This window comes from Oncorhynchus clarkii, chromosome 28, assembly GCF_045791955.1.
Source record: "Oncorhynchus clarkii lewisi isolate Uvic-CL-2024 chromosome 28, UVic_Ocla_1.0, whole genome shotgun sequence".
NCBI lineage: Eukaryota > Metazoa > Chordata > Actinopteri > Salmoniformes > Salmonidae > Oncorhynchus > Oncorhynchus clarkii.
Genome location: NC_092174.1, coordinates 32,981,948 through 33,008,109, shown reverse-complemented (window position 1 = coordinate 33,008,109; position 26,162 = coordinate 32,981,948).

Genomic DNA, 26,162 nt, shown 5'->3' with positions numbered 1-26,162 from the left:
GAGAGAGCAGCTGTGACTGAATGATTAGATGGGGGGAATGGGGGGAGAGAGAGCAGCTCTGACTGAATGATTAGATAGGGGAATGGGGGGAGAGAGAGCAGCTGTGACTGAATGATTAGATGTGGGGAATGGGGGGAGAGAGTGGAGCTCTGACTGAATGATTAGATGGGGGGAATAGAGGGAGAGAGAGGAGCTCTGACTGAATGGTTAGATGGGGGGAATAGAGGGAGAGAGAGGAGCTCTGACTGAATGATTAGATGGGGGGAATGGGGGGAGAGAGAGGAGCTCTGACTGAATGATTAGATGGGGGGAATGGGGGGAGAGAGTTGACGCAGTGTTGGAAGACAAGAGAGAAACGTGAGGGAGTTGAGGGGACTGGAACATGTGAAAATGGAAACATTTAAAACCACACTTGGCAACGGACAATATGATTTCAGTATGGAAATGGAAGAAGTTTTATAATGAGAAACGAGGTGTGAGGGGAGATACAAAGGGAGGATTACAAGGATAGAGGACTCGGAACTGTATGGGCGAGAGAGAGAAAGAAACGAGTGAAAAAGATAGAAGAGAGTCAGAGAAAGCGACAGAGAGTAAATTACAGCGGGAGGGAGGGAGGAGGATTAGAGAGTAAGGCTATATGTGTGAAAAGAAAAGATAGAAACAGAAGAAACAGAGGAGGGAATGAGGACAAATGATAGAAGGACTGAGCCGTTTTAGAGGCGGAATAGAGAGCAGGAGAAGCCCTGCGGTGTATGAGAGACATGGCAACAGCTACTGTTAGTGCCGATCAATTTCCCCTCCCTCAATAATAAATGTGACGAGGCCGGTGGGTTGTTATCAGACGTGCCTGACCGACCAAAACACAATCCCCACAGGGATCCCTCATACACTCACACACACATACTGGCATAACACACACACACACTTGCATAACACACACACACTGGCAAAACACACACATACACACACATATACTAAATGCTGTCATAAACAGCATATACACAGAAACACAAAGCCCAGGAGCACACAGTCACTCACTGTTATGGCCATATATTCTAGAATACACACACACACAGACACCAACTGCATTTTCTCCTCAAACCACACGAACAACAAACTGTCATCAGCATTCCCACCATATGCTCTCTTGCCTTCTCTCTCTCCATTTATTTCCCTTTCTCATCTTTTTCTTTCTCAACAGAGGCTCGTGGTGAGATTCATGCTCATCTCGTGGTGATGACAGCCGTGGCCTGGAGTCACTAGTGCTTTTAACAGTGCAGCTGTAAATGTAGCAACAGGCATGTGGAAAAACCTTCCAGTGACAGAACATGACAGGAACAGCTCTCTCTCTCTCTACTCATATCTGTAAGGAACAGCTCTCTCTCTCTCTACTCATATCTGTAAGGAACAGCTCTCTCTCTCTACTCATATCTGTAAGGAACAGCTCTCTCTCTCTCTACTCATATCTGTAAGGAACAGCTCTCTCTCTCTCTACTCATATCTGTAAGGAACAGCTCTCTCTCTCTACTCTCTACTCATATCTGTAAGGTACAGCTCTCTCTCTCTCTACTCATATCTGTAAGGAACAGCTCTCTCTCCCTCTACTCATATCTGTAAGGAACAGCTCTCTCTCTACTCATATCTGTAAGGAACAGCTCTCTCTCTACTCATATCTGTAAGGAACAGCTCTCTCTTTACATATATCTGTCAGGAACAGCTCTCTCTTTACATATATCTGTCAGGAACAGCTCTCTCTTTACCCATGTCAGTCATGAACACCTCTCTCTCTACCCGTATCTGTCAGGAACAGCTCTCTCTCTACCCATGTCAGTCAGGAACAGCTCTCTCTCTACCCATATCTGTCAGGAACAGCTCTCTCGTTACATATATCTGTCAGGAACAGCTCTCTCTCTACCCATATCAGTCAGGAACAGCTCTCTCTTTACATATATCAGTCAGGAACAGCTCTCTCTACCCATATCTGTCAGGAACAGCTCTCTCTCTACCCATGTCAGTCAGGAACAGCTCTCTCTCTACCCATATCTGTCAGGAACAGCTCTCTCGTTACATATATCAGTCAGGAACAAATCTCCCTACCCTATCTGTCAGGAACAGCTCTCTCGTTACATATATCTATCAGGAACAGCTCTCTCTCTACCCATGTCAGTCATGAACAGCTCTCTCGTTACATATATCTGTCAGGAACAGCTCTCTCTACCCATATCTGTCAGGAACAGCTTTCTCTTTACATATATCAGTCAGGAACAGCTCTCTCTTTACATATATCAGTCAGGAACAGCTCTCTCTTTACATATATCTGTCAGGAACAGTTCTCTCTCTACCCATATCTGTCAGGAACAGCTCTCTCTCTACCCGTATCTGTCAGGAACAGCTCTCTCTCTACCTATGTCAGTCAGGAACAGCTCTCTCTCTCTACCCATATCTGTCAGGAACAGCTCTCTCTTTACATATATCAGTCAGGAACAGCTCTCTCTCTCTACCCATGTCAGTCAGGAACAGCTCTCTCTCTCTACCCATATCTGTCAGGAACAGCTCTCTCGTTACATATATCAGTCAGGTACAGCTCTCTCTACCCATATCTGTCAGGAACAGCTCTCTCGTTACATATATCTGTCAGGAACAGCTCTCTCTCTCTACCCATATATGTCAGGAACAGCTCTCTCGTTACATATATCTGTTAGGAACAGCTCTCTCTACCCATATCTGTCAGGAACAGCTCTCTCGTTACATATATCAGTCAGGAACAAATCTCCCTACCCATATCTGTCAGGAACAGCTCTCTCGTTACAAATATCTGTCAGGAACAGCTCTCTCTCTACCCATATATGTCAGGAACAGCTCTCTCTTCACATATATCAGTCAGGAACAGCTCTCTCTACCCATATCTGTCAGGAACAGCTCTCTCGTTACATATATCTGTCAGGAACAGCTCTCTCTCATCCATATCTTTCAGGAACAGCTCTCTCGTTCCATATATCAGTCAGGAACAGCTCTCTCTACCCATATCTGTCAGGAACAGCTCTCTCTCTACCCATATCTGTCAGGAACAGCTCTCTCGTTACATATATCTGTCAGGAACAGCTCTCTCTCTACCCATATCTGTCAGGAACAGCTCTCTCTCTACCCATATCTGTCAGGAACAGCTCTCTCGTTACATATATCTGTCAGGAACAGCTCTCTCTACCCATATCTGTCAGGAACAGCTCTCTCTCTACCGATATATGTCAGGAACAGCTCTCTCTCTACCCATATATGTCAGGAACAGCTCTCTCTCTACCCATATCTGTCAGGAACAGCTCTCTCTCTCTACCCATATCTGTCAGGAACAGCTCTCTCTCTACCCATATCTGTCAGGAACAGCTCTCTCGTTACATATATCTGTCAGGAACAGCTCTCCCTCTACCCATATCTGTCAGGAACAGCTCTCTCGTTACATATATCTGTCAGGAACAGCTCTCTCTCTACCCATATCTGTCAGGAACAGCTCTCTCTCTACCCATATCTGTCAGAAACAGCTCTCTCTCTACCCATATCTGTCAGGAACAGCTCTCTCTACCCATATCTGTCAGGAACAGCTCTCTCGTTACATATATCAGTCAGGAACAGCTCTCTCTCTACCCATATCTATCAGGAACATCTCTCTCTCTCTACCCATATCTGTCAGGAACAGCTCTCTCTACCCATATCTGTCAGGAACAGCTCTCTCGTTACATATATCTGTCAGGAACAGCTCTCTCTCTACCCATATCTGTCAGGAACAGCTCTCTCTACCCATATCTGTCAGGAACAACTCTCTCGTTACATATATCTGTCAGGAACAGCTCTCTCTCTACCCATATCTGTCAGGAACAGCTCTCTCTACCCATATCTGTCAGGAACAGCTCTCTCGTTACATATATCTGTCAGGAACAGCTCTCTCGTTACATATATCTGTCAGGAACAGCTCTCTCGTTACATATATCTGTCAGGAACAGCTCTCTCTCTACCCATATCTGTCAGGAACAGCTCTCTCTCTACCCATATCTGTCAGGAACAGCTCTCTCTCTACCCATATCTGTCAGGAACACCTCTCTCTCTACCCATATCTGTCAGGAACACCTCTCTCTCTACCCATATCTGTCAGGAACACCTCTCTCTCTACCCATATCTGTCAGGAACACCTCTCTCTCTACCCATATCTGTCAGGAACACCTATTTATTGACAAATATAAAATCAATCAAATGGTCACATGCAATAAAATGCTCTCTGTGAAATGCTTACTTATGGGCCCATTCCCAACAATGTAGAGTTAAAAAGAGAAAGGATACATTTAAAAAGGGAGATAGTAACACAATAAAACAACAATACAAGGCTATATACAAGGAGTACCAGTACCGAGTCAATGTGCATTGATACGAGGTAATTGAGGTAAGTACATACAGTAAATGTAGGTGGGGTAAAAGTGACTAGGCAATCAGGATAGATAACAAACAGTAGCAGCAGCATGTGTGAAGAGTGTGAAAGAGTAAAGTGTGTGAGTATGTGTGTGTGTGGCATCAATATGCATGTGTGTGTGTGTGTGTCTGTGTGTGTGTGTGTGTGTGTGTGTGTGTGTGTGTGTGTGTGTGTGTGTGTGTGTGTGTGTGTGTGTGTCTGTCTGTGTGTGTGTGTGTGTGTGTGTGTGTGTGTGTGTGTGTGTGTGTGTGTGTGTGTGTGTGTGTGTGTGTGTGTGTGTGTGTGTGTGTGTGTGTGTGTGTGTGTGTGTGTGTGTGTGTGTGTGTGTGTGTGTGTGTGTGTGTGTGTGTGTGTGTTTGGATTCCCTTATCTGTATACAAGCTCCATCCGTGCATGTGAACAGTGTTCTGTGTGTAGCTATTACAGCATCCATGTACGTTAGTAGGAAACCACATCAGAGTAGAATAAATCTTACCAGCCTCTGTGTTGAGACGACACGACAACAACAGTCAGTCTGCAAGATTGGACCAGCACTAGGATAATAAAAACACAACTAAGACTAGAAATGAGATCATGACCACAGCCACTATAGAACAGGGGAAGGTAACTGGGTTCAGCCATGGTTCAATTTATGTTGGATGGTTGGGGGGCCAGAACATCATTATAATCATTTATACACTGCAAACACCACTAAGCACAAAAAGAGATTTGAAAATAACAATAATTACATACCTTTACTTTGAGAAACGATCGCATACGTCTCTTTTAATTTGTGGGAATACTTGGTTAACAGATTTCCTAAATGAAACTAGTTTTTAGCTGAATTACTGGTGATTTTAGTGTTAACCAAATCTGCTCTATAAGAAACCAGCTTATAGGCTAGTGGTGATGAGGGTTATCACACATGCTTTAAAATATATGACCTTTCTGCTCAGGAACATCATTTACTATGCCATAGAATATTTAATAAGTGTCCACTCCTTCACTCTATAAAGTTTGACATTTACTTAATGGTACTCTCAAGCCATTGTCATGTCCATGAAACCAATACAAATGGCTCATCATGATGGCGTAATAAATTAGTCATTGTGTAAAGTGTGACAGAGATAATTATCCTGCAGTGAGTAGGGGGAAAGTCTCATATAGGCCATTTGGCCCGAATTCAACATCCGATCTGTATTTAACAGCATGGACCGTTACACTAATGTTCGACACAGTTTAAATCCGGCAGTGTCACAGTCAAGAAACTTTATTTCAGAAAAGATGCTGACTGTTCTAGTGGGCTGGTAGGATAACCATGTCAGCAAGCCCCTAATACTGAGAGACACACACACACACACACACACACTCAGACATAAACACTTCCATGGACACACACAAATTCAGAAACGTTGGGCAGATTTGCCAAGTGCCCCAGAAAGATGCGGTACTTCCAACACAAGACTCCTGACAGGTTTGAGGTCATAACCGGTCAGCTCTAACATCAAGGTCATCATAATGAAGTCAAAACCCACATGATACTGCAGCCCCCTCTGTATTTATTTATACAGTAGACCAAGAATCCAAACCAGGTCGTTCGGAGCATCTCAAGAGCACAATAACCCATCTCCAGGAGTACCAGTTCTCAAGAAAGATTACTCATCACGCGGGCGTATAGTTTACCGAATCACTTCCCTTACATAAGCTCTATGGCTGTTACTGTGGAATTCTAAAAATGCCATCAACCATCCATTCAACCAAACAGCAGGTATTCCATTGGCATTTGAAAGCACTAATCATCTAATTCCAAATGTTCCATTTAGTTAGAGACAGTAGCTATCTGGCATTAAGCACATGACACATGAGAGAGAGAGACACATGGACTCACTAAGGAATGCACATCAGGAGGTCCATGTCTCCTGGTGGGCGGTTTAGTTCAAGGTGGTACCAGCTTGTGTTGGTTGTTTAATGCCATGTTGGTTCCACCATTTCAGTTCAAAGCCGTCTTTTATTTTCCCGTCTAAGAATCAGTGAGCACATCAGCCGTCTCACATGAAACAGGAAATATGGAAGAAAGCAAAACACATTTCTGTTTCTTTGAACATTTAGGGTGTTTTTATATTTTTCCATTTTAGAGCTGTATCATTAATTATGTATAAAATGAGACTTTCTGATTAAAGCAACGCAAACACTGCAACATGATTCGAACTGCTTTTGGAAGAGACGCTTTTCTCGCTAATTGAAGTGCAAGACAACACACTTTAATAAAAATAAAACAAGGAAATGAGAGATGATAAGAGGATTTTAAAAAGGAAAGAAAACAACTACATTTGTTCAATTCTTGTCACTGAAACTTTGACTCGGCAGTGATAACAGCTGAGCCGTCACATTAAAACCAAAACATAAACATGCACACACACATTCAAAGACCTACTGTGGGCTATGTCCTTAGTGAACAGCCATACACACACAAACAAACAAATAGAAATAAACACACACATTCACTCAAACATATTCCAAACATTGTATGGGAGGAATTGAGTGGATTATGGTGCAGATATAAACATGTGAATTAGAAGCCACGGTTATATAAAGCATTACAAAAGCAAAAGCTGGAAAAGGGACTGACCACTATACCCACAGGAGCCGTGCACACACACACACACACACACACACACACACACACACACACACACACACACAAGCACACTTACAAGCTCAGCGCTCCTTGGACCAGGGTATTGATGATTCATTTTGCGTTGTTATCAAAGAAACAGGAGTGCCATTAGAAAGAGATCAGTCAACCACCAAGGATGAGGAGGCTGCTTCTAATTGCCAATTCATCAACAGAGTTATTCAAGTAGATCCAGCGCATGACAACTGAACCGCACTACATTAATTATGCTACTGATGAACCTCGCATACACACATTTACGCACACACTCTCTCTTGCTGGCTCACTGTTAAACTCTCATTCTACACACTTGTTTTTACAGAGACACTCACATTAAACAACACAATGCTGTCAAATACAAACAAATAGAGGCAGGCTATAAAGTACTATAAAACATGGTGTACTTTATCATACAGTACAATGCCATACATCATAATATACTTTACTGTAGCAATCAAATCTATCCCTGAATAAACACACAGTATTTGTATACTGTCTAGTAGCACTAATAATTCCTAAAGCTCACCATCTCAGTCCAGCCATTTTATATCATCTTAAAATGCCCTACCACTAAGGATGTTTTCAGTCAATTCACTGCACAGCATGAAAGAGCAACACTAGCTTTAAACAGGAATTATACAGGTTCATTCATTTTGTTCCCTTTGGTTCCATTACCAGGCTTTTTTCTCTCCCACGTTTTGGGATTTCTTGCTTTCATCCATTTTACCGATGCATGCACTCTAACAGACAGTTCTCGGTCACTTCCCCAGAATTATGCTGCAGCCTGTCAAATTTTTCCATCTGCTGACAATTCATCCGTCTCCTGGGCTCTCATTTTCTGGTTTTAGCATTTCCACTGAACGCTGCGACTCAGGATCAGCTGTGTTAGCTTCTAAACAGCTGCCTTGTGCCAAGAATAGGAGAGGCAGGTAGCCTAGCGGTTTTTAAGAGCGTTGGGCCATTGACCAAAAGGTCAATGGTTTGACTCCCCGAGCCAATTAGTGGACACATTTGTCGATGTTCCCTTGAGCAAGGCATTTAGTCACTCTGGATAAGAGTATCTGCTAAATTACTTAAATGTTACTTAAGGCATTTAAGGGGTTAAAATAAGCATGAAAACCACATACAGACACACTCACACGCACTCACTTATCTGATCTCCTTCAAGCGCTGGACTGATGAGAAAAATCTTAAAAGTGGCACTGTGAAGCCGGCTGGTGTTTGATGTCAGGGTAATGGTTTAGGTATGCTGTTGCCAGAGAGAGAGAGAGAGAGAGAGACATTCCCATGCTAACCTGAATGGGCTTGGAAACCATAATTTAGGGCTGTGAGTTGTAAATCAGAAATCTGGAGGGTCTGATCAATTTTACAAGCTTGAGGTTTGCTGCTCGGAGGTCTAAACAAGGAAGTTCTGAGAGAGAAGTCTGACGGGCATTTGGTTGGTTCTTATTTATTGAGTAATAGTTAGTTAGTCTACATTATAATAAAGCTCTGTGTAAGCGAACCTTCCGGTCTCTGTGTGTGTGACCGACACTTTAATGGGCTAGGGCTCTGCTCTGCTGAGTGCACTGCAGCTATCGGTTCATCATTAGTAATTCAGTGTGTAATACCCTTCTAAGTCCCAGACGAAGCAGAGGAGCAGACACAGTGTCTGAACCAAGCATGTTAAGCCCACTCAATGTCCTGTAGGACAGAGCAATTTAACACAGGAATAAGCCAATTATCTTTGTGGAATAGTCAAATTGACAATAGGATTTCTCCCAAATCCTTCTGGACTCACATGTTAGGGACCTGGTTACAGACCTGGTTCGCTCTCTAATTGCCACACACACCCGCACACTCCTGTCCAATACAAATACACACTCACATACTTTCAGAGGTGTGGACTCGAGTTACATAACTTGGACTCGAGTCTGACTCGAGTCACAGATTTGATGACTTGAGACTCGACTTGATAGAAAATAAAATAACTTGAGACTTGACGCCTCAAGACTCGACTTTGACAATTTAAAATTATCCGGACAGGTTTTGTAATGTTTTTTTTTTTTCAATTTCGTGGTATCCAATTGGTTACAGTCTTGTCTCATCGCTGCAACTCCTGTACGGACTCAGGAGAGGCGAAGGTCGAGAGCCATGCGTCCTCGGAAACACAACCCAACCTAGCCACACTGCTTCTTGACACAACGTACATCCAACCTGGAAGCCGGCCGCACCAATGTGTCGGAGGAAACACCGTACACCTGGTGACCTGGTCAGCGCGCACTGTGCCCAGCCCGCCACAGGAGACACTAGTGTGCAATGAGACAAGGATATCCCTGCCGGGCAAACCCAGCGTCGTGGACCTCCCGGTCGCGGCCAGCTGCGACAGAGCCTGGGCTCAAACCCAGAATCTCTGGTGACACAGCTAGCACTGCGATGCAGTGCCTTAGACCGTTACGCCACCCCTCCCGGGCCCCAGGTTTTGTAATGTTTTGTCACTCAATTTATTGCACAGAGTCTCCATGGATTACTCTCCAAGCAGCCAGCCTGCCAGACAGTAACCCAACGCAAAGTAATCTAACACCGGAAATCCACCTTGCATGGTGGGGGCGATGAAACGAAGTGGTTGGATGACCCTTGGGCAACGCAAGCATGGGCGAGGGAGCGTGAACAGGGCAGGGCCAAAGTTGGGGAAAGTTGAACTTTATGCAAATACTCGGCGACATTGCGTTCCATTTGATCAGTCGACAATCCCTATAGTTTCCATACCCTAATGGATTGGCTGTTAATATCTAGCACTACCTAGCCTGCTTGCTAGCTTGCTAGCACCAACATGAGGGCGAAGCAAACTTGGCTATCCGAATGTACGTGTAAAAAGGATCTTGGCCGTAATGTAGCAGGCATGAGCAGCCAGAGACAGTACTGCACTTGCAAAAAAAATTGTTAGCTAAGTGAAACACACACTCAGCCATCTGATTGGACCAGCAAACTGTCAATCAACACAGGTTGAGTGAGCTAGCGCAGTGAGAAAGTTTTAGGGGGGGTCACTAGTGTGAAACTGAAAGGGATTTTGTTTTATACAAGCTACATATAACCAACCATTTGTATACCTTTGCTTATTTCATAAGTTTGGGGTCAATTAGAAATGTCCTTGTTTTTTTTTAAGAAAAGCACACTTTCTGTCCATCAAATTTATCAGAAATACAGTGTAGACATTGTTAATGTTGTAAATTACTGTTGTAGCTGGAATATCTACATAGGCGTACAGAGGCCCAATATCAGCAGCCATCACTCCTGTGTTCCAATGGCACGTTGTGTTAGCTAATCCAAGTTTATAATTTTAAAAGGCTAATTGATCATTAGAAAACCCTTTTGCAATTATGTTAGCGCAGCTGAAAACTGTTGTGCTGATTTAAAGAAGCAATAAAACTGGCCTTCTTTAGACCAGTTGAGTATCTGGAGCATCAGCATTTGTGGGTTCGATTACAGGCTCAAAATGGCCAGAAACAGAGACCTTTCTTCTGAAACTCGTCAATCTATTCTTGTTCTGAGAAATGAAGGTTATTCCATGCGAGAAATCCCAGAGTCGCCTCTTCACTGTTGACGTTGAGACAGGGGTTTTGCTTGTATTATTTAATAAGCTGCCAATTGAGGACTTGTGAGGCGTCTGTTTCTCAAACTAGACATTCTAATGTACTTGTCCTCTTGCTCAGTTGTGCACCGGGGCCTCCCACTCCACTTTCTATTCTGGTTAGAGCCAGCTTGCGCTGTTCTGTGAAGGGAGTAGAACACAGCGTTGTACAAGATCTTCAGTTTCTTGGCAATTTCCGCATGGAATAGCCTTCATCAGAACAAGAATAGAATGACGAGTTAATCAGAACAGTTTTCAGCTGTGCTAACATAATTGCAAAAGGGTTTTCTGTTACTGTTAACGGTTTATACACATTTTCCATGATTTGTAACCAAATTTTCCTGACTATTATTATGGCCTACATGAGAAAGTAAGCATTTTTGACACTGGATAGCTGCTGTGTCTGATCCCATGTAGACCTACCATCTCCTGCCATTTTCCCCTTGAACATGATACTTAGCCCCCACATAGAACTGCACTGTTAATCACATGTTGTCAACACGTGGTCAACCCTCAATCTGGGTGTCCAGGCTGGGCTTTTTCAGCATTTACAACTAAATACTTGTGTCTTTATAAAATGATTTCCGCATTCAATAAATCAGTGATCAAATGGCTAAGGTAAACTACTTCAAAGGTATCTAACTAAACATGTTTATATATAAGGCTTAAATATTAATGTTTCAGTGGTGATCTATGCACAGTAAGTTATTTATCAATTAGGCTATTCTTGGAATATTTTTTTTACATTGTCGCAATTACATGGTTACTGTTTAATAGAGGGAAATACCAGTTTTCCAACGGTGCAGATTTATTTAGGCTCTACAGTGCTGGTGGAAAGGCAACAACTAAATTAATGCTTAGTTAGCTATAGTTAAGTTAGTTATGTTTTGAATTGGTGATCTAGTTAGTCTGTCATTATTGTATACGTGCTGCTGAAATGTCCCGCAGCACCACGGACACGCACAGAAGGGTCGTTCCGATAATGGCTGATATGCAGATTTGTAATTGATTGATCATTTTTAAAAGTGTGCTTTCAGGAATGACATGAAAAACAATTATGAAACTAATTTCCATTACTTTTCATTACCTTTACAAACCGTCATTTGACAAAGTGGAACAGCGCATCATGCCATTTACGCTGGCACATTTTCAAACTGCGCAATCTCGAACAGCATACTATCACTCACAGATTCACAGACTAGCGGCAAATAAACTTGGACAAAGCGGAATCGGGAAATGAATGCCCACACCATTGCTATCCCGCCTTCATTCCGCTTTGATCAACCTTTTTTGCCTCGGTGTGTGTTTTTAGCGCAAATGTTAAATTGTAGGAAGAGAGGATTTCCATAAATAACTGTGCAGCTCCAAAGATTGTTTGGTGATCAAAAATATGAACGGTTTACTTTGCAAGCTCATCAGCAATGGGGCATCAAGCAATAATTACTAGCATAGGCCTACTGGTCTTTTGGTATGTCAAAATTGATTGTCAATCATTTACTTATGAAACCTTTCATTTGAAATTAGTTGTTAAAATGTATTATTACATAATCAAAATGTGTTGTAGACAAAATAATGAAAATGGCTGTCTGGTAGCATTAATAAATAGACAACGATTTGTACCTGAACAAGGCATTGCCTGTAGATTAGTTTTTTACTTGACTTTAAAAAAACCTGTGACTTGACGTGACTCGATACACGACCCATTCAAATGTATGTTCAATCAAATGTATTTATGAAGCCTTTTTACACCAACAGATTTCACAAAGTGTTGTACAGAAACCCAGCCTAAAACCCCAGACAGCAAACAATGCAGATGTAGAAGCACGGTGGCTAGGAAAAACTCCCTAAAAAGGCAGGAACCTAGGAAGAAACCTAGAGAGGAACCAGGCTCTGATGGGTGGCCAGTCCTCTTCGTGCCGGGTGGAGATTAAAAGAGTACATGGCCATTAAGGCCAGATTGTTCTTCAAGATGTTCAAATGTTCATAGGTGACCAGCAGGGTCAAATAATAATCACAGTGGTTGTAGAGCGTGCAACAGGTGGCAGAGGAGTAAATGTCAGTTGACCCATTCTACTTGGGACTCGACTTGAGACTCGGACCTTGTGACTTGCTTGTGACTCAAATAATAGTGACTTGGTTCCACCTTTGCACACTTCCATCACACACACACTTCTGTGTGAGCCCCCACTGCGAGGTACACTCCCTCTCTCCCTATACAATGACGTCTCCAGCAGAGCGGACCACTGTACATTTTCACAAGGAAATCCTCCATAATCCGAGCGGCAAGCGAGACAGCTGGTTCACGTCCATCTCAGAAAGCAGGAAGGGGCTGGGTGCCCCGCGTGCCTGCCACACTCCAGCCCCACAACTCTAACGTTACATGCTCCAGCCACAAAAGAGACCTCCTCCCTGGGCTTGGCACAGTGGGCCAGCTGCATCCTCCCACACTGTGTTCAGGAGAAGGCAGAACAGCCAGAGTCGCCTGTGTACAGTCAGACCATGACAAGCTCCAGCAGCAACAACAGCAGCATCCAACCCTGAGGAGAACAGGCTCCTCCACATCCATTTCTATAAAAGGCGACCCCAGGGAATGACTATGTGTTTCTGCTTCACAGGCTTGACTGGGAGGAGAGTCACAGCAGAGTGTTATAATGCATGTCTTGAACCATCACTTCTATATGTAGAGACATTGGGGAAGATCTCTGTCTGTCAGGTTTAAACATATCTGTGACTGCAGAAGAGTCAAAGGCTGCTATATGGCTTCAACAGTTAGACTTCTATAAGGTGACACCAAGGAGGCACAATGTTAATTATATTTTCTGACTGAACAGCATGAGTGAGTGAGTGAGTGAGTGACTCTGGGTATCCCTGGCAACATGGGACTCAGAAGGCCCATTTCCCCCACAGCAATTCAAGTGGGAATATGAGCAATAAATAATCTCTCTCTGAGATGACTTCAGGGAACACTGTGAGTGTTCAACAGAGGGGCTATTCCAACAGAGGGGCTATTCCAACAGAGGGGCTATTCCAACAGAGGGACTATTCCAACAGAGGGGCTATTCCAACAGAGGAGCTATTCCAACAGAGGGGCTATTCCAACAGAGGGGCTATTCCAACAGAGGGACTATTCCAACAGAGGGGCTATTCCAACAGAGGAGCTATTCCAACAGAGGGGCTATTCCAACAGAGGGGCTATTCCAACAGAGGGGCTATTCCAACAGAGGGGCTATTCCAACAGAGGGGCTATTCCAACAGAGGGGCTATTCCAACAGAGGGGCTATTCCAACAGAGGGACTATTCCAACAGAGGGGCTATTCCAACAGAGGAGCTATTCCAAAAGAGGGGCTATTCCAACAGAGGGGCTATTCCAACAGAGGGGCTATTCCAACAGAGGGGCTAGGCGTCTAGTTTGTTTTGCTGAATTGATTGCTAATGAATTGATAGATGTCTATAACAGCAGTCACTTCCTTTTCCCTCTCTGCACTACAAACCCCAGGGTGGTAGACTGTAGGTCTTCAATACTATTTGGTTTGGTATAAGTAAGGGAATACAATACATTGATTAGCCCTCCCCCGTTAACAGTGCAGTCCCAGCTCGGCTCCAAGTCTTTAATAGACATGTTGTTGAATAAGAGCCTTGGGGTGCTGTGTCTTATACCCTCTGTTAAACGTCTACAGAGAGTAGCCTGAGGAGAAGATGCATGATTCGAGAGTCTCCCTCCATTGTCTATGAGTGACTGCCACTAGCGACGCGGCTCTCTAAGAAAAAATTACTTTTTAATTTATGTGGACAGCAAAACACTTTAGCGCCACTTGAGATCACGGCTGTAATGTTGTTATAGGAGCAACGTTCTAGAATCACAGCAAGGGAGGATTCCGATTCGCAGGGCTGGATCTGCATGACCTCACCGCTCTCGAACACTTCCTCTCCCCATGTCTCGTTCCCTCACTCTCACCTTGGCCCTTCTATCTCAATCTTGGTGTCCATCCATCTCTCTCCCTTCATCTGTCTCCTCCCTCCACTGTCTGTTGTAATAAACAGTAATGTCTGGTAATGGGAGGTGGTGAGTGCTCGATGTCACAACAGCAGCACCTCTCTTTCAGCCTCCCCTCTCCTAGCCGCTTTATAGCTGACATAAGTCACTGAGTCAATGTGTCATGTCTATCCACACATGGCTACCCTTCCTCTCTCCTTCTTTCTCTCTTCCTCTCCCCCCCTCTCTCTCTCTCGCTCCCCCCCCTCTCTCTCTCTCGCTCCCCCTCTCTCTCTCGCTTTCCCTCCTACCTCTTACATGTCTCACTCAGGGTACATACAAGAGCTTGTTGGTGTAAACAATTACGAGCTTAATGCTGACAAAGATTGTTGTGCTTTGTTTTAACCAAATTAGCAGAGAGCATTTGTTTGATGTCTGATGTCCCTTGAGGTATTCCCACAAGATCTTTCATTGCTAGGGCAAAGCCGGGTCAAAACTGAATGTGTAAGCACAGGAAAAGCTGTGCACACAGACAAACACAGAAATACACGTAAACAAAACAAATCCACACAGGCATAGTCACCCAAACATATATGCTTTATCTACAGGTATTAAATCACAAGCACATATTCTAAAATCGCCTCCCTGTGTGTTCCATATACAGCACACTGATACATAAGTAAAATACATTTTGTGCTTCATACTGCTGTGATTAAAGAGATTATATGGGGTGTCATGACGTTGGCCTGAGTGGGGGAGGTTTATGACCCCCATAAATACCCCCCCCCCCCCCCGTTTCTCTCTCTCTCTTGACTCATGAAAAAGCCCTTTGTTAATATAGAGATTCTGGTGACATCAAAAGATGGGAAACGGAACCATATTTCGGTAATCCAACCAGTTGAAAATATGCGTTGGGACTTAATGAATATGATGTCAGTTCAGTTGTTGTCTGAGACATGATTACTGATGATAGGAGGACACAAACTGTATCTTGTAAAGTCTACACATTCAGATTCACATGGAATTGTTGTGCAATTTAAATGTTTAAATATGAAACTATTTGTGAAAAGATTAAATGTCATTTTAGCTTCCAAATGAGAGAATTGGGTTTTCATGAGTGAACTATGCTCAACTCAGTGGCCCTGCCCATGTGAACAGACATTGTTTAGAAACTATGAAACACACACCTTCTTTCCCCTCCTATATAAATCCCTTGACGAAAATGTAACTTTCTGTTCCGAGGATGTTAGTGCGAAAGTCCTACGTTAAAAAAGGGCTCAGATAATAAGCTGTTCCAAGGACGTATGGACTTGAGATCCCCACGTTGAAAGGACAAAGACCACCTACAGAACTAAGCCAACCTTAGAGAACCTAACGAAATTAGCATTGAATTTCAATGTGAAGGTGACGACCTACATGCCGGAAGGATGAATTTCGACTATACCAGCCAGAATATAGCATGAGCATATAGCATGGCAACTTGGTATGAACTTGGAACTCTTATTCACTAAAGAAGTGCTACCCCCTCCACCCGTTAAACGGACAGAGTACCCAATCTACCAAGCTCCAATTCACCACTAGACATTCTTCAGAGGACCTGAGATCCATAAAGGACAAACCGGCCTTCCACCGATGACCAATCTACCAAAGCGCAGCTCAGAGTAAATATTTATTGCATTCTCCTTTTTCAAATGGGTGGTTATTTAGAATACATAAGATTCTGTATTTACGATAGCATAGCTTCTCCCTTTGTTACTCAGTCTTCCCGCTCTTTCACTCAAACCCAACCCCCTCTCTTTGTGTAACCAGCCGTCGTATCTGTTCAGACCACCAGGGACGTTTTCTTTATGACATCATTTGTAATCAATGTATGATCCATTCTGTGTAATTATTTAGGTATTTAGTAAATAAATAATGAAACCAAATTTTGTATTGCTGATTCAACTTGTTAGCCAGGGTTCGTGAAGATAACCAAGAATGTACAACTTTCAGATGAGACTGAATAAAATGACGATTAAATATTGACTGCTATTGATGCAAAAGATTACTAGGTCTTTAAGAGTTAATCGGAAGATAACTGCTCTATAAACATTATTTTGTGGTTCCCTGACTTTCTAGTTAATTACATTCACCTGATTAGCTTAATCAGGTAATATCAATTACAGAGAAATGATTTTATAGAATAGCATGTCATATCACTTAATCTGGCATAGCTAAAGACACGACAGGGTCCATAAAGATGCTGTCACGTTCACTGTCTTCAAACTCCCTGTCATAGATGAGCCAAGGTGCAGCATGCATGTAATTCCACATCTTTTAATAAAGTGAAAGCTTCACAAAAAACAGGTAAACAGAAACTGACAACATCACCCACAACAAGGTCAGGGCGTGACAGATGCACTATAACCCACATTAAGTATTTGTTAATGCCACAGTGACACACAAGTGTGTGTGTGTGTGTGTGTGTGTGTGTGTGTGTGTGTGTGTGTGTGTGTGTGTGTGTGTGTGTGTGTGTGTGTGTGTGTGTGTGTGTGTGTGTGTGTGTGTGTGTGGGTGGGTGGGTGGGTGGGTGCGAGAGAGAGAGAGAGAAAGAGAGGGGGGTAGTTTTGATGTAGTTTTGATGGAATTAGAATTATGCCATCTACAGAGGCTCATTTAAGTGATAATGCCCAAGAAGCCTGTGTTTGGAGGATATATTGGCACAGGTGTTGTTTGGCCCGAGATGAAGTCGAGTGCTGGCAAACAATGCCAATATATCCTCCAAACACCGGCTTCGAGGGCATTATCACTTTTATACAACAGGGTACCAACATAATCAAATAATGATTGACATATTTTCATTAAAAACTTTATTTTGATGAATTTATTCATATTATTTCATCCTTCCACGAGTTATAGTCCCGAAACAAATCTAGGGTTGCTACCCAAACAGGCTGGTCATTAGTTCTATTGGTTCAGTTGCAAGAGTCAGTCGTTCAGTATAGAGGTCGCCAAGGTAAGTTGCTAGCTACCATTAAACTTATCTTATAAAAAACAATCAATCATAATCACTAGTTAACTACACATGGTTGATGATATTACTAGTCTATCTAGCGTGTCCTGCGTTGCATATTATCTGACTGAGCATACAAGCATACAAGCATACAAGTATCTGACTGAGCGGTGGTAGGCAGCAGCAGGCTCGTAAGAATTCATTCAAACAGCACTTTTGTGAGTTTTGCCAGCAGCTCTTCATTGTGCGTCAAGCATTGCGCTGTTTATGACTTCAAGCCTATCAACTCCCAAGATGAGGCTGGTGTAACCGAAGTGAAATGGCTAGCTAGTTAGCGGGGTGCGCGCTAATAGCGTTTCAAACGTCACTCGCTCTGAGACTTGAGTAGTTGTTGTGAGTGGCTGTGTGGTTCCAAGTCTACGATTAAGGGTCTCTTTTCCTAATTTAAAATGATAAACATTCAATATTGGCCATGTTGTCAATGAAGCAGGATGTCACGCCCTGACCTTAGTATTCTTTGTTTTCTTTATTGTTTTGGTTAGGTCAGGTCAGGGTGTGACATGGGTGATGTATGTGTTTTTGTACTGTCTAGGGGTTTTGTAGTTTTATGGGGTTGTTTACCATCTAGGTGTTTATGTATGTCTATGGTTGCCTAGATTGGTTCTCAATTAGAGGCAGCTGTTTATCGTTGTCTCTGATTGGGAACCATATTTAGGCAGCCATCTTCTTTGGGTATTTTGTGGGTTATTGTCTATGTCTAGTTGCCTGTGGCTGCAGTTTTGTATGATAGCGTCACGTTCGTTTTGTTATTTTGTATAGTTTGTTTAGTGTTTGTCTTCATTAATAAATAGAAGATGTATTCATATCACACTGCGCCTTGGTCTCCTCCATTCAACGAATGTGACACAGGATTTGTGCCGCGCTCAAAACAACTGTTAACTCGGAACTGCAAAATCTGACTTTAGTGATTTCAAGACAACTGGGAAATCGGGAAAAATGAGCTACGAATGGGAAAATACGTTTTGAACTTTCATCCAACACGGAATTGTAAATCTGGAACTTGGGCCTCTTTCTAGAGCTATGACCTGAAGATCACTGACGTCATCATGATTCGCCCTTGTTTTTTTTCAGAGTTCCCAGCCTCACCCTAATAATTTGATCCATTTTCACCTCTTAATTTCACCTACTGTTCTGACTTGGTGGTGCACATGTAGCCTATAACTTGTTTTTGAGAATGTAATCATCGAATATTGTAAAAGCTTTCATTTTCTGCTTATATGCCCCTTTATTTTTCCAACAGTTCTGACTTGGTGTACATGGAGAACACTGTAAGAACGTCCCCTTATGCTATATTTTGTACATCTCAATTGTCAGTAAAAAAAATACATTTGTTTAAGCAAGTCAGCCATATCAGCTATGTTTTTTTTAAATGCAGTAAATGAGGCTGAATGAACTGTTTTGCTGCCAGACAATCCTCTGCTGATAGCCAGGTGTAGCAGTGGTAAGGTGATGGTACTGCTGTTGGGACTGCTGTTGGGACAGCTTTATGTAGGCCCTAACAGTTTGTGGGCACTGTTCATCACCATTATAGTGCAATTAATGTGTTGTGTTGTGTAGTGGCTTCGCTGGCATGCATCCCACATTTCTGGGGGGGGGGATTGATTTACATGCTAAAATCGCCATTTATCACGTCAAACAGTGCAGACAGAATAACAACAGTAGCTGCATTTGTTTAAACTGTTTTCTTGTGACATTTATTTAGATACATCCATAACAATGACTAATGAGACACGATTTCACCTGGAATAGAAACTGTGCTCCCTCGTCAGGACAATGTTGTTCAGAGGAACTAGCCAACAACACAGCTATCACAATAACTTCAAACTGAAGCTGGAAAGACTGCAACCTAGCAGCACTTCGTTTCGTTTTACCTTTTTTCAATTGACATGTCTTTGTATGTATCCATAAAAAATTATGCCAGATGATTCATGATTTCAACTGGCTGAGAAAGGCTGCTTAACTCTCTCTCTCATCCCGACTCCTGACCCTTACATGTCCATTACTATGGGTCAATTGGAGATCGAATTAGAATATTGAAACAATGTTGCAAATGTCAAGGCAGACAGAAGGGAGAATCCTAAATGCTGATTGGTTAAAAGCGCATTCCAGCGGGTGTCTATTCTACAATTTACCGCCAGATAAATATATTACATTAAAATGCCTATTTACTCTGTTCCATCTGACTGCGCAATCCACTGTCTCCAGGCAGGGAAGTTATACACTTGATATCCACTATAAAAAGCATCTAAACATTATCTCACATTTATTTTAGACAAAGAAAAGTGAGATAATATTTAGATGCTTTTTATAGTGGATATCAAGTTTATAATTTCCCTGCCTGGAGACAGTGGATTGCGCAGTCAGATGGAACAGAGTAAATAGGCATTTTAATGTAATATATTTATCTGGCGGTAAATTGTGGAATAGACACCCGCTGGAATGCGCTTTTAACCAATCAGCATTTAGGATTGGACTCTCCCCGGTATAAATTATAAGCAGGCAACGCTTTACAACATCAAATACATAGCATACTATTAAACCCACAGCCCACTTTACTGTACACATACACTACATATACAGTCGTGAAACACAGCAAATAAAACACATTGACATTCAAACTTGACAAATTGTGGATAGCCTACTGCTAAAGGGAAATCATAAATCTCAGAAAATGTTTGTTACAGAATCAAATCAAATCAAAAAGGACACTCAAACCCGCGCACGCACGCACACACACACATATCACAAGAGGTTGGTGGAACCTTAATTGGGGAGGACGGGCTCGTGATAAGGAGGGTTGATATCAAATAAATCAAACACACGGTTCCAATGTGTTTCATGCCATTCCATTCGCTCCGTTCTGGCCGTTAGTATGAGCTGTCCTCCCCTCAGCAGCCTCCTGTGATATCTATCTATCTATCTATCTATCTATCTATCTATCTATCTATCTATACATATATATATAGACGCACATACACTCAACATTGCTGATTGAACACTGGCCACATTACCACGTTAAAGACACAGCCGCAAACACAACACTGTATTGTCAGCGTGCGCTCTCACCAGTCCGACACCTCTCAGTAGCCAAACACTTGTCATTACCGATTTAGTACGAATAATACATGACTGCAATTAAGTCGGTTTTATGAAGCGATACTGAGCCGATCACCTTCATTAGGGACGCGCTGATCCTCATAGACATTGCACATGCGGCAGGTAAAATATTTGCCTCGCACACCGGGGTGTCAGACAGTGTCTGTATTTGGTACGACTGCTGCTACCGCGCGGATCTTTTAACGTGACAGATAGAAATGCGCGTGCACCATCTGCTTGGACTCGGTTCAGTCATGGGAAATTTGATTCTGCTCTGGTCCGTCTCTCCCAAGTGACCCCGAGACGTGCCCGTGCCCTGTTCACTTAATGGAGTTATGCCATTGTAATATATGAAATATATGATAAAATACCCTAACAGATGTGCTTCAATGTCTAAATTCAGTGCACTCGTAACCTAGTTCAGCCAAATTACATGTAGGTGTGTCAGGTCTGAAACCATTTAAGAGACGTTGGCTATTGTTCATGAAATGGCCCAAAATAAAGTGGAGTAATCGACTCTTCAGCCACGCAATTACGCACAAACAAGGTTCACAATAAATCCACCAAGTCATTCATCTCGAATACACGTTTTTCAAGCAAGCCATCAAAGATAATCACATGTGTTGCGTTAATATCGTTTCGCCTATAATTTGCAAGTGCCTAATATAATGCATTCAGACTGACAAAGAAATCATGCATTCGAAATCTCAAACGTTAAAATATCGGTTTCATCATAATGTGCCGCTATAATATCCCGCGCAAAAATTCTTACCTCGCCTCAGCGCGCAGCATGCGTGATTACCTTCTATGAAATTAAAGATTCATTTACCTTCAGAGTTCGGTCTTTAAGGAGCTGTCTGAAGTTTCTGGCGTGTCGTTGCATCTGCATGTCTCTCGTGAGAAGAACTGAGTCAAATGTGAACAGGGAAAACGCTGTTATCGCATCTCTCTCTCTCTCTCTCTCTCTCTCTCTCTCTCTCTCTCTCTCTCAAATAATAAGACGGCTGTCTTAAAATCTCTCATCACATACACTCTCGCTCTTTCTTTCTCTGGCCGTCTCTCTCTGACTAACAGTTCACCACTATGTTTCAGGTCATCATCATTACAGTTAGCCTGTCCGTTAACTGACCATCGTCATCAACATCAACATCGTCATCATCATCATCATCAGTAAAATAATAAAAACATAATCAACATATTGTCATTTTCATGTTTTTGTATCTATTTTTATGTTCATATTGAATAACTAGCACCCAGTTCCTGTTGAAGGCAGAGAGAGCCCTGGTCCTGCATTTCCATTAGAAAAGTAGGAGAGACTATTCCTCCTCCATTACATAAACACAATCCAGCAAGATGACAGATCATGAAAGGACTGATTTATCCACGGGGGAGAGATTCTGTGTGTGTGTGTGCACTTTGCTCTCTGTCTATGGGTGAGGGTGTGTTTGCTGGTGCTCCCTTTGTGAGAGTGTGTCCCTCAGGTCTCGATGGGTGTCTTGGAAAGCCTTCCCACCCCAATGACCCAGGTCACTTCTATCCCCCTAGGATCTATGACGTGCAACCCCCCCCCCCCCCCCCCCACACACACACACCCACATATATGCTACAGACACACACATACCCCACGCACATACTTATCACTGAAACACATTCAAATTATTTAGTTCATCTCAATCCTTCCAGACTCTCTCTCTCTGTGTGTGTGTGTGTGTGTGTGTGTGTGTGTGTGTGTGTGTGTGTGTGTGTGTGTGTGTGTGTGTGTGTGTGTGTGTGTGTGTGTGTGTGTGCGCGTGCGTGCGTGCGTGCGTGCGTGCGTGCGTGTGTGTGTGTGTGTGTGAAGGACAGCATCAGCAAGTGAGATGGATGTGGGAGGAGTTTCCTCCTGTGAGGGTGTGGCTCTCGTACATCTCTTTACCTCTCCTAATAGCAAGCACAAGGAGCTACAGGGGGCAGACAAAGCAAGACACAGACAGTCAGGTATAAACAGGTAATATGATACACAGGCAGACAGACATCAACATATTTATTTATTTTATATTTGTATTTATTTAACTTATTTTACCAGGTAAGTTGACTGAGAACCTGTGACGGTTGGTGCCATTTAAGATGAGGGAGGACACATTTGTTTATATTGAGCATGGCCTTAGTTCTATTACAGCATGTTGGATGACTGTCATTCATATTCCCAGTTCAATGTAACATCGATAGGTTTAGGCTACTACATGATACTCACATTTTCCCGATACCCATCATGAGGTTGCTACAACCTAACCTATGAATGAAAGATTACAACAGAGGTGCACATAGGTCAAGAAAAAATGTTCAGAGGACAGACAGTGACACACATGGACAGACAGTGACACATTCAATACCGCCTTGCACACTATTGCCTGCATCTAGCTGATCTAGTGTAATCATTAGTCCACTGCTGAGAACATATTCTCATTCACAGCAAGCACAGTCAGGCATAAACAGGTAATATGATACACAGGTAGGCAGGCAAACACAACAGATCAGACCAATGATCTCTCTTCTGCCTGCAGGGAGCATCTCCCCCTCTCCACCTATCTGCTCCTAGCTGTCTGAGAGGAAGACAGGATGGTTGCTCCCACCAGGCCCTCTGCCTTCATCTCCTCATGATATTTACCATTTGAATGGTATAGTTACAGGGGAGAGGAAGGGGGATGAATGAGCCAGTTAGAAGCTCGGGATGATTAGGTGGCCATGATGGTATGAGGGCCAGACTGGGAATTTAGCCAGGACACCGGCGTTAACACCCCTACTATTACGACAAGTGCCATCGGATCTTTAGTGAGCACAGAGAGTCAGGACACCCGTTTAACGTCCCAGCCAAAAGACGGCACCCTGCACAGGTCAATGTCCCCAATCATTGCCCTGGGGCATTGGATATGTTTTTAGACCAATGGAAAAAGTGCCTCCTACTTTCCCTCCAACAGCTATTCCAGCACCATCTGGTCTCCCATCCGGGAAGTGACCAGGACCAACCCTACTTAGCTTCAGAGGCAAGCCAGCAGTGGGATGCAAGGTGGTATGCTGCTGGTGCACAGAGATAAACACTCAGACAAAGACACACAAACAGACAGACAGGCAGACAGACAGACAGACAGACGTCCTCTCTTCCGCCTGCAGGGTGTGTCTCCCCCTCTCCACCTGTCTGCTCCTAGCTGTCTGAGAGGAAGACAGGATGGTTGCTCCAACCAGGCCCTCTGCCTTCATCTGCTCATCACATTTACCATTTGAAGTTCTGTTCTTACTTCCCCTTCACATGGCACAAAGCAGCACAAATGAGCGGGGAGAGAGAGAGGAGAGGGGGAGAGGGAGGGAGGAGAGGGGGAGAGGGAGGGAGGAGAGGGGGGAAGAGAGAGGAGAGGGGGAGAGGGAGGGAGGAGAGGGGGGAAGAGAGAGGAGAGGGGGGAGAGGGAGGGAGGAGAGGGGGGAAGAGAGAGGAGAGGGGGATAGGGGGGGGGGGAGGGGGGAAGAGAGAGGAGAGGGGGAGAGGGAGGGAAGAGAGGGGGTAAGAGAGAGGAGAGGGGGAGAGGAAGGGAGGAGAGGGGGGGAGAGAGAAGAGGGGATGGAGGGAGGGAGAAGAGGGGGGAAGAGAGAGGAGAGGGGGAGAGAGAGGAGAGGGGGGAAGAGAGAGGAGAGGGGGGAAGAGAGAGGAGAGGGGGGAAGAGAGAGGAGAGGGGGGAGAGGGAGGGAGAAGAGGGGGGAAGAGAGAGGAGAGGGGGGAAGAGAGAGGAGAGGGGAGAGAGGGAGGGAGAAGAGGGGGGAAGAGAGAGGAGAGGGGGGGAAGAGAGAGGAGAGGGGGGAAGAGAGAGGAGATGGGGGAGAGGGAGGGAGGAGAGGGTGAAGAGAGAGGAGGGTGGGAAGAGAGAGGAGGGGGGGGGGGAGGGGGGAAGAGAGAGGAGAGGGGGAGAGGGAGGGAAGAGAGGGGGTAAGAGAGAGGAGAGGGGGAGAGGAAGGGAGGAGAGGGGGGAGAGAGAGAAGAGGGGGAGAGAGAGGAGGGGGGATGGAGGGAGGGAGAAGAGGGGGGAAGAGAGAGGAGAGGGGGAGAGAGAGGAGAGGGGGGAAGAGAGAGGAGAGGGGGGAAGAGAGAGGAGAGGGGGGAAGAGAGAGGAGAGGGGGGAGAGGGAGGGAGAAGAGGGGGGAAGAGAGAGGAGAGGGGGGAAGAGAGAGGAGAGGGGAGAGAGGGAGGGAGAAGAGGGGGGAAGAGAGAGGAGAGGGGGGGAAGAGAGAGGAGAGGGGGGAAGAGAGAGGAGATGGGGGAGAGGGAGGGAGGAGAGGGCGAAGAGAGAGGAGGGTGGGAAGAGAGAGGAGAGGGGGGAAGGGAGAGGAGAGGGGGAGAGAGAGGGAGGAGAGGGGGTAAGAGAGAGGAGAGGGGGAGAGGGAGGGAGGAGAGGGGGGAGAGAGAGGAGAGGGGGAGAGAGAGGAAGGGGGGATGGAGGGAGGGAGAAGAGGGGGGAAGAGAGAGGAGAGGGGGAGAGGGAGGGAGGAGAGGGGGGAAGAGAGAGGAGAGGGGGAGAGGGAGGGAGGAGAGGGGGAAAGAGAGGAGGGGGGATGGAGGGAGGGAGAAGAGGGGGGAAGAGAGAGGACAGGGGCAAGAGGGAGGGATGAGAGGGCGGAAAGAGAGGGGAGAGGGCGGGAGGAAATGGGGGAAGAGAGGGGAGAGGGGGAGAGGGAGGGAGGAAAGGGGGGAAGAGAGAGGGAGGAGAGGGGGGATTGCGTGTCTTCATATGTGTGAGATCATATAGTGTAATGTGACAGGGAATGTGTGTGTGTGTGTGTGTGTGTGTGTGTGTGTGTGTGTGTGTGTGTGTGTGTGTGTGTGTGTGTGTGTGTGTGTGTGTGTGTGTGTGAAAGTTGGGAAAATGTGACAAGGAATGTGTGTATGGTGTGTCAGCAGCATACCACCTTGCAGCACACTGCTGGCTTGCCTCTGAAGCTAAGCAGGGTTGATACTGGATGGGAGTCCAAATGCTGCTGGAAGAGCTGTTGGAGGGCCAGTAGGAGGCCCTATTTCCTCTGGTCTAAAAAAAATACCCCAATGCCCCAGGGCAGTGATTGGGGACATTACCCTGTAAAGGGTGTCATCTTTAAGATGGGACATTAACTGGGTGTCCTGACTCTCTGTGGTTGCTAAAGATCCCATGGCACTTTTTGTAGGTGTGCTAACCCTGGTGTCCTGGCTAAATTCCCAATCTGGCTCTCATACCATCATGGCCACCTATTCATCCCCAGCTTACAATTGGTGCATTCATCCCCCCCTCCTTTCCCATGTAACTATCACCCAGGTTGTTGTTC